Raw genomic sequence first — 10,459 nt, 5'->3', positions numbered from 1 at the left:
CCTCCACACTGGTGTTACAACAGCAGGGTTCTTCTCTCCTGCCAGGAATTTTCATTGGCCAAACCTGACTGGAAGCTGGGTGCTAAAGAAATCTGGGAAATATAGTTTATAGGCTTCCAGCACCTGCAGTGTATTATAAAATAGATTATAGAAGGGGATTGTGGTGTTACCAGATTTTGTCTAGGTTCTTGACTATGCCGCAGAAATTAATTTCAAGAGTACATTGGGTGAGCTAGGCCAGTAATTATTCCAGTAGGGAGGGATGAGAAATGGGAGAAAATAACAGATCAGGGGTCCCAGGTAGAAAGAAAGGGGCTGAAAAGTGATAAAGCGGGCTCATTTACAGACTGAAATTCCCCATTATAGATTATAAATGCCCAGGTTTCACTTGCATGGCCATCATGGCAGAGGAAAAACCTGAGAGCAGAGCGCAGAAGGCAGCAACAGGGATTCAGAAGCGAGAGCGTGAGTTGAGGCCTCGCGCCTGCTTTTTGAACTGTTAATTATTCTGCCCCTTTGCTAACGGCAGGGAAGAAGTTCCAGCTGTGTGCTGTTTTGATTACCCCACCCATCAATCCCCCAAAAGAGCCCAATGATAAAGTCCTTGAGGAATATCTGGGACTTCTCCTGGCTTCCAGAGGAAGTCTTTTCCTGAGTGGCAGAATCTTGGGGAGGGTCTTCCAGCAGCCATCTTGGGGTTGTTGATGTCCACATGGACTTCTTGCCAGGTTCCAGATCCACCTATTGATTACCTATCTTACTAGCCGGCTTCAGTAGCACTGAGCCAACCAAAAAACAACTGGGACAATATTAACGGTCAAGCAGGAGGATGTTAAATCATTTTTAATGAATTATATTTGATAGAAAATTATTTCTTAATGGAAAAAAATCACTAATTACTTTCCAATTATTTCTTGGGAATCTGGCAATTGAGAATTGCTGAGATAGCAGCAGGACAAGCCGAAAAGGAGTCAGAAAGGGAAGTTCGAACACTGTAGGACAGGAGCAGGCACAGCCACAAGGCAAGCATGGAATTGGAAAAAACCCCATGTTCCCAATTAGAAAACATATGACTCCAGGGAGCAGATGTGGCTTAAGCAATTGGGCACTGCTTCCCACGTGGGAGGTCCCAGGTTTGGTTCCTGGTGCCTCCTAAAGAAGACAAGCAGACGAGCAAACAGACAAGGGAGCATTGTTGGGGGGTGGAGGGAGGTAGGGGGTGGGGGTGGGGTAAAAAAATTAAAAATAAAAAAAAACCCATCTGACAGCAAAATTTGGAGTGGGAGCAGAGAAATCATAATCAAAGACTTTCCTCTTGTCAGAGTAGCAACAGTCAATGAGATTCAAAGGAAAAGAAATTGAGCTCGCTAATTATATGTAAAGTCTCCTAATGATGGAAGAAGAATGAGTCATCAGAAATAGAAAAGCTATATAAATTAGCATACTTCAGTGTCTTTAGACAGCTGAGTGAAACCGCATAATAGAGTTATGTCCCCAAATTAATTTCCTTTCAACCTCTGCCCAGGCATATCCATAAGCTTATGTAAAAGTCTCACATTACCCTCGTTTGATACCTGATGTGGAATTTTTTTTTAACTTCTTTATATTTCCTCTTCCCTCACTATCATTCACAATGTGCTTTGTTAGAGTTCACTGGAGATTTGTGGCTGGAAGTGTATGGCTCAAAAATGAGTTAATTCTTATTTTGTTAGCCAGCATAAAAAGCATTCAATGAGCAATTCTGAGCAAGATGATTCCTCTATGGGTAAACATGCATAAAGCATCTCAAAGATTGTTTTGGAAATTCTACTGTATAATAAAGCACGTTTAATGGAAAAAGTAGATCTTATTAACTTAAAACATTAGCTTTTAAAATAAACTTTGCTCCTTGCCAGTGCTTACATATATGTATAAGACAGCTTAAATTTATTATTATATTTTATGAGGTACCACTCTGAAATGCTGTTCAGAGGCTTTTTGTTTCAGAATTATATAATTTTTTATAATTATAGAAGTTGGCTTTCTGGGACTTCATTTTTTTAAAAAGATGCCCCTTGCTTTGATCATGAAATATATACTGTATAACCAACATTAAAATAAGCTTATATATCTACATTTAAATTTTTCATGTGTGTTAAAAGGAAGAGCATTTCTGTCACATATTCTTAAGTTTGTGCACATTTCTCTTTCAAGTCTTTGGGTCTGAGGTCAACTCCTTTCATAGTTAATTCTCCTAGGAAAATACCAGGAGAGGGGAAACCAGTAGGTCATGTTATATTAGTCTGTGTCGCTTAGCTCAAATTTCCCCCTCTTTTCTCTGGGAGGTGATAGGGTGAACATTCAAAACACATTCATGGAGTATTGAATAGAGACTGCAAAAAGAGTCATTTCACAGAGGACCTGTATTCAGTTCCAGTTAGGCAACAGACAGGGATGACTATACTGGTGGTTCAAATAATGAAACATTTCCATATCCACTGTGGTAGGCAGAACAGTAGATATCCCCACCCTAATCCTGCAAAACCTGGGAATATGAATATGTTATGGCAAAAAAAGGACTTTACTGACGTGGTTTAAGCTAAGGACTTTGAGATGGGGAGATGATCCTGAATTATCCATGTGGTCCCAAACTAATCCCATGGATCCTTAGAAGTGGAGTTCCTTCCCCAACTGCGGCCAGAAGGAGACGTGACTGCCAACGAGAGGCCAGAAGGAGATGAATATTACTGGATTTGAAGAAAGAGGAAGGAGGCCCCGAACTAGGGAATGTGGGCAGCCTCTAGAGGCAGGAAAAGGCAAGAAAATGGATTCTCTTTGTCTCCAGAATGCACCACAGCCCTGTTGACACCTTGATTTTAGTTCAGTGAGATCTGTGTGAGACTTCTGACCTACAGAACAATAAGATAAAAAATTTGTATTATTTTAAGCCGCTTAAGTTTGTGATGATTTGTTATGGCAGCCATAGAGAACGAATATGCCCATAAATCCACTGCCTCAAGCCCAATGCTGCCCCAGCCATTCCTTGAAACCCTCAGTCCAACAACAAAAGGGGCAACCACTGATATAGCAGGGGTCCCTGAGTCTTCCCTGGGCCATGTCCATGCTTTACCAGTTATGAAATATTTTGACTATCATCTTTGGTTTCAGGGGCCTAGATCAGCGACTTTCAAACTTTTTGCCCTTCCAACCACGGGCAGTAAGGTGATATTTTAATCTCAACCCAGGACACACACACCTTCACACACGCATATATTATATAACCAAAATTAATATTTCACAAAACTGTACTCGTTTTTACTGGGAGCATTGCACTCTGATATTTTCAACTCGATTCTATTCCATTGTACTTTTAAATGTAGCTTGCAAGCTACTAAATTGATTTTGTAATGAATAGCTTACAACTCTTTATTGGAAAATGCTGCCCCAGATAATGGCAACAGTGTGGTCAAGTGTGAAGTTTCTAATGGAGAATATTTTCTGTTTTATTTTATAAGGAAGCATAAATATTTGTTTAGAATTTAAATCATTTCTATATTTAACCCTTATTGTTATTCAATATTACTATTTATCAATGTGCCAAAAATTTATTAGATTTTTCAGTGTAAACATCAAACCCTTAATAGTTTGGAAATTAAACCTAATAATAAGAAAGAAGGACTTTGCAGGGAGGGTTTACATACCAGAAACAATTCTTCGATTAATATAGTTATTGGGTACATGTATTTAGTGTTCTGCTTTTCTATTTCTCAGTTTGTTCCTTTCTGCTTTCATTTTTATTTTTAATGTTTCCCTTTTCCTCTCTTGCCTTTGATGTATTACCTTGTCTTCGATTTCCTGAGCTACTTTGACAAACACCACATAATGGGTTGGCTTAAACAATAGGCACTTATTGGCTCACAGTTTTGAGGTTAAGATAAGTCCAAAACCAAGGCATCAGCAGCGTGATGCTTTCTCCCCAGAATCTGGAACATTCTGGTGCTGGCTGCCAACGATCTCTGGGGTTCCTTGGCTTCTTTCTCTAGCTCATGTCACATGGTGATGTCCTCTCCTTTCTCTTCCAGGTTCCAGTAACTTCTGGCTCCTTTCTGTGGCTTTTTCTCACTGAGTCTGAATTTCTGCTTATAAAGGACTCCAGTAATCCAGTTAAGGTTTATCCTGCTTCCGCTGGCCACACCTTAATTAAAATAGCATCTTCAAGAGATCCTATTTACAGTGGGTTCATCTGTAGGAATGTGGGCTGAGATGGGGAACATGTCTAAATTGGGGTACATAATGCAATCTACCACATATCCAAATTTTCTTTTCCACATTTCTTTAGGTTTGTTTATTACATTCCTCTGTTTTGTCTTATATTTTAACTACAGCATTATTTCAAGCACTTACACTTTTTTTCAATCTTCCCTTTACTTAGAGGTCCTGAGATGACTTTCTTAGGAGTTTATATATGCATTAAAGGGATATTTGTTATCATTCAACTAGCTTTTCTAAGTGTCAGTGGCAAAAGAATTTTAAGTTACGCTATTAGTCAGCTTTCACTAGATTATGTGGTAGAGTGTACAATCCCCAGAATCTCAGTGGCTTACAAAAACAAAGGTTTATTTTTCATACACTGTACATGTTGGCTACAGCTCGGAGTTCCGGGGTTTTCTTTCCAGGATGTAAGCTGAAGGAGCAGGCCTCTATGTGGGCATACCAGCCACATGGCAGAAGAAAAGAGTAGACTAAACCACAGGGCAGCTCTTAAAGCTTCTGCTCAGACATGGAATATACATCACTTCTGCACACATTCCACAGGCCAAAGCAAGTCATAAGGCTAAACCTTGTGGCAATGGGGTGGCAAATATAATACTTTCATAGTTGGGGGGGACACAAGAAATAATTGGGAACGATAATATAATTTACCCCTCATAATGCTGTACCAAAAAGACTTATCCTTTCATCTCTATCAATTCAAAACTTTATTTTATTGTCAGATATCCGGGATATTATTTTTTTTCATTTTTTAAAATGTATCTTTCATCATGATATAATGCCGTTTGTCTCCTTTAATGTTGTGCTGATCATGTTTTTGTAGGCCACACCAGGCTGTGGCTTCTATGAACTATAATAACAATAAGAAAGCAGTATTTTCCTAGCTTAGCCTTCACCCACAGCAATGCAAGACTTCATTTCTCCCTCACAATCCACCCGCTGCTGCCTTGTACTTCTGAACGGAGTCCAGGAGGAGTCTCCTCAGAACCTATCCCCAGGTCCCTGATCTGTCACCTCCAGGCATCAAGGGAGCCAGGTGCTTTGTGCATCTCATGTCTTCGAAGACTAAAGGCATTTCACTCTTTTCTAAGTTAACAACCGTCCTCCCCCAGAGCTCTGGCCCAAGTTCCTAGTTCCTGGGGCACAGCTGGACAGAGAATAATATGATTAATACACTGTACCACAATCAAAATTACCTGGCAGTAAAATCTTGTATTTCAATAAGCTCGTGCTCTCTCTCTCTCTTCCACACCATTTTTCCCTTCTCTTTCTCTCTTTCCATGAGGCTTTTACTGATAAATTACTGTGTTTGGTGAGAGTAGTTACCCTCCTCTCCCCACCCTTCTCTTTCCTCTTCTACCTCCTATTTTCTGTGTTTCTACCTTTACTTTCACATGATAAAAACTGACATTTGTATTTTCTTCAGTAAAACCCTATTTAAAATATCCCTATTTTGTCCATAGGCTGCTTCTAAAAATTGAAAACCACTAATAATCATTGATATATTATAAATAAGTAAATGTTTCTGACAGGAAAACTAGAATCTAGGATTTCATTTTCCTCTCCAAAGGGGCTCTACATCCTGTAGAAATAGCTAAAATTTAGAATTATAGAGTTTCACTTGGCTGGTTTGATTTTATTCTCCATCTCTTTTTGTTTTTGCTAAAAATCTTGGTTCCACTGACTTTAACATAATTATTAGCACTTAAAGATTTATTTCCCCTGCCCCCTAATACTTAATTTTCAAAAGTGTGAAATCTACAGAAAAAGTTAAAAGAATAGTACAATGAATGCCTATGTACCTTTTCTCTAGATTCACAAATGGTTTTTAAAAGTTTTGCCACATTTGCTTTATTTCTCTCTTTTGTCTTTGCTGAATCATTTGGAATCGCATGAATGTTCCAATGCACCACATGCATGTTTCTCCAAGAACAATGTCATTCTCTTATAGAACTACAATCCCATGATCAGTTCCAAGAAATTCAATGTGGATTCTATAATCCATATTCAAATTTTCCCAATTACCCACCCCATGTCCTTTATAGATTTCTATCTAAGATTCATCAAGTCTCTCTAATTGTATATAATAGAAATGTCTCTTTACTCTCTCTCTCTCTTTTTTTAGGAGGTACCAGGGATTGAACCTGATACCTTGTACATGGGAAGCAGACACTCAACCACTGAGCTACATCTGCTTTCCTCTTTAGTCTTTTTTTTTTAAGATTTATTTTATTCATTTCTCTCCCCTTCCCCCCTGCCCCAGTTGTCTGTTCTCTGTGGCCATTTGCTGTGTGTTCTTCTTTTTGTCTGCTCTGTTGTTGTCAGCGGCACAGGAATCTGTGTTTCTTTTTGTTGCGTCATCTTGTTGTGTCAGCTCTGTGTGTGCAGCATCATTCTTGGGCAGGTTGCACTTTCTTTCGCGCTGGGCGGCTCTCCTTACGGGGCGCACTCCTTGCGCGTGGGACTCCCCTATGCAGGGGACACCCCTGCGTGGCACGGCACTCCTTGCACGCATCAGCACTGTGCGTGGGCCGGCTCCACACGGGTCAAGGAGGCCCAGAGTTTGAACCTCGGACCTCCCATGTGGTAGACGGACGCCCTAACCACTGGTCCAAGTTCGCTTCCCTTTAGTCTCTTTTTAATGTTCCCTTTTTTGGGGGGTTGGGAAGAGTCTCATATAACTGACTTCTTTTTTTTTTTTTTTTGAGTCCAGGCAATTGCTTTGTGGAATGTCCCACACTCTGGAGTTATCTAATTGCTTCAACATGATTAAATTCAAGGTAAGCACTTTTGGCAAGAATATTATAGGAGAAGTGTATTCTTCCCACTGCATCACATCAGAACACAGGTAATGCCTGTTTTTCCTATTATTAGTGATACTAGTAATCATTTGGTTAAGGCAGTTCCTGCTTGATTTCTGCAGTGCAAAAGTACCTTCCTCCATCCCTCCTTTTTTCTCTTCTTTTCTTTTTTTAATGGTACCAGGGTCAAAAAATGAACCCCAGACCTTGTATGTAGGAAGTCGGCTCTCAACCACTGAGCCACATCGGCTTCCCTAAGTTGACTTTTTCGTTGGTTTGTTTGTTTTTTGTCTTTAGCAGGCACTGGGGACCAAAATGGAAACTCACATGTGGGAAACAGGCACTCAACTGCTTGAGCCACATCTATGATATTAATAAATAATCTATATGGTGATTCTGAGACCATGTGAATATCTGGTTCTCCACCCACCTACACCCAATGGTTTGAATATCCATTGATGGTCCTTGTCTGAATCAATTACATTGGGTGCTTTAAAATGTTGGTTTTAGAAATAATTCTTTTGTAATGGTTTCATAGCATACCAATATAGAGTTATACCACAACTTACTTACGCCCCTATTGATGGATATTTAATTTTTTTCTCAGTGTTTTGTTACTACAAACAATGTTACAAAGAATACCCTGGCATTGATGCAAAGTTCAAGTTTAGTTCTAAGAAAAAATCTAGGAACAATTGTTAGGTCAAAGGCATTTAACATTTTTGTAGATTTTTCCATGTCACTCCTGCCCCAAAGAAGTGATACCAATTTACACTCATTAACAGTGCATAAGACTCCCTATTTTCCCATTCCCTTATTTTTTAGACTAATTATGTACTTTTATTTTAAATATACCACCATATTCTATTTTCCCATCTCATTCTTGCTATGCCTTGACTCCCACAATTCTCCTACTTTCTCTGAAACCTACAGTTGATGATCCTGTCATCTTTTCACTGCTCATAACTACTCCTCATGTTCTCAATTTTCTGCTTGCGCGGCTTGTATTCCATGGTCCGTCATTATAATTACTTATTTTGATACAACCTTAACATCCTCCCCTCTCTCTCCCTCTTTTGTACTTACAAAGCAAAACTCCAACCCCAGTTAAATCCAATTCTTTCTGTGTTGTACCAATCAGTTAAGTGTAACTGGAGAAAACAAACAACCATGCAGAGGGTAGTGACAGTAAACTCATGTCCCCAATCTCAAACGGGCCTTTAATAACACCACTCCAGTATATTTCCTCACCCATTTACTCTGCAAGTCTCCTAGAGGGCTATTTCATGCTTTCTCTTCTCTCTTTAACCCTCTCACATCTCCTGATCCCTCTGCTGCTGACTTTGCTTTCTACTTCACTGAAAAGAGAATTTCCACGGCCACAATCACATCTACCCGCTTACCAGTCTCAGTTCCCACAAATTTTGCCTTCTTTCCTGTTACTATGGATACACTGTCTGTACTACTATCTAAAGCCAACCCCTGCAATTACTCACTGAATGCATTCCCTCTCACCTCTGGAATAACCTCTCTCTAGAAATCCCTTTCTCTTCTGCATCATCAGTGTTTCCTCTCTACTGGATCATTCCCATTGGTCTCAAATTGCTGTCAATTTCTCATTAGAAAAAAAAAGTCATCTGTTGTCTCCAAGTCCCCTTTATCCAGTGGCTCACTTGTCAACTCCCCTATACTGCAAAACTTCTTTATAGAATGGTCTGTACTTACTGTTTCCACTGAACATATTCTCATCAGGCTTTGACTTGCATCATTCCACAAAAGCAGATTTTGTTCATCCTTCTGTTGCAATATCCAAAGATCAGTCCTCAGGCTCACTTTTTGTTTCCAGCATTTGACAAAGTTGATCCCGCCCTCCTTAAAGGACTTAATTCAAATCTCGCTGAAATGCGACTTTATCAGAGAGGCCTCTACTGATGGCCCCTGACAAAATAACCAATCAGCTAGCCCCTTCTATTTTGTACTGTTTACTCCTTACTCTGCAATAGTGATTACCACCCAATATCTTTTACATTTGTTTTTTTTAATTGACTGGTTTCTCCGTTATTTCAATCCTCATTGAACAAAGCAACTGTAAAAGGACATCTTTGAGACAATTAGGGAAATTTGAATGTGAATTGGATATTAAAGAATTATGTTGGCTTTTATCAGACTGTGTTTATGTGGGGGGGAAAGTGCTTTATCAGTTAGAGAAGCACAATAAATTATCTCTATGGGTGGGTTGACATGATGTCTGAAATTTGCATTAAAATATTCAAGAATGAGTCCAGGCTTTTTGACTTGAGCAAGAGGGAAAATGGGATTGTTATTGCTGAGATTGAGCCAGTTTTATAGGGGATTGGAGTGGGGAGATTATTTGAACATGTCACATTTGAAATGTATATAGATACCCAATTAGGGATGTTGAGATAGTATTTGCAGATACCAATCCAGAGTTTAAGGAGGAGGACCACTCTTGAGGTCTCTGTGAGTCACCAAGATATGCTTGATATTTGACGTCATAGACTGGATGAGAAATTATAGGAAGTCAAAGTAGATGTTAAAGAAGAGGTCTGAGGACTAAGTCCTAATGAAGTCCAAAATTCAGAGGCCCAAGAAATGAGAAGTCATCAGAGGTGGGAAAGAGTGGCCAGTGAAGTGGGAGAAGAACAAGTATGGCATTCTGAGAGCCAAGCAAAGAAAGTACCCCCACCCAGTGTTCCAAAAGTGGGGGGGTCCAAAAATGATGGTCTAATTAGTGTTTAACAAATGAATGCAACACAATAATTGATTTCCCAACATCAAAATATACAACTGCAGGTATTTGACTGATAAAGAATATCAGAACATGTATGATAAAATGTTATTTTCAAAATGTTAAAAATAAAATAGCCATTATTATACAAAGTATGGTTTAAATAATAGCTAAATGCCACTAATAATCTCAGTACTTATTTCTGTTTTAAATTAGTATGGTGGATACTATTGTACTCCATCAAGATCCCCTCTTCAGTGTCAATGCTTTCATTCCCAAGCTACCAGGACTATCACCTGCTGTTGACTTATAGCTATGGGAACAGCTCTGGGCTATAGAAAACTGCCTCTCCCAAAGTTATACCCCCTGCTAGGACATGGTCTATTGTGAAAAACTGGCTGAGGCAGGGATAAAAACCCAGCCCTCTTGCCTCAGTTGAGTGGTCATCCCAATTCTAGAACTCTGAATGGTCATCCCAGTTCTAGAACTCCCCATAGCATGACTGAGGCCCCAGTTGAAACTTCACAGGGGTCATCTTCTCCCCTGCCCAATTCTGCCTTTCTCACTTCCTCCCAGAGGTATCCCTCCAATAAGCTAAAGGCAACTCTCCACTTTGGAATTTGGATCTAGGGAACCCAGCCTAAAATAATGTTTTACT

This window comes from Dasypus novemcinctus, chromosome 17 (genome assembly GCF_030445035.2).
Source record: "Dasypus novemcinctus isolate mDasNov1 chromosome 17, mDasNov1.1.hap2, whole genome shotgun sequence".
Taxonomy (NCBI): domain Eukaryota; kingdom Metazoa; phylum Chordata; class Mammalia; order Cingulata; family Dasypodidae; genus Dasypus; species Dasypus novemcinctus.
The sequence above is the reverse complement of the archived record's forward strand: the minus strand, read 5'-3'. Positions refer to the sequence as shown.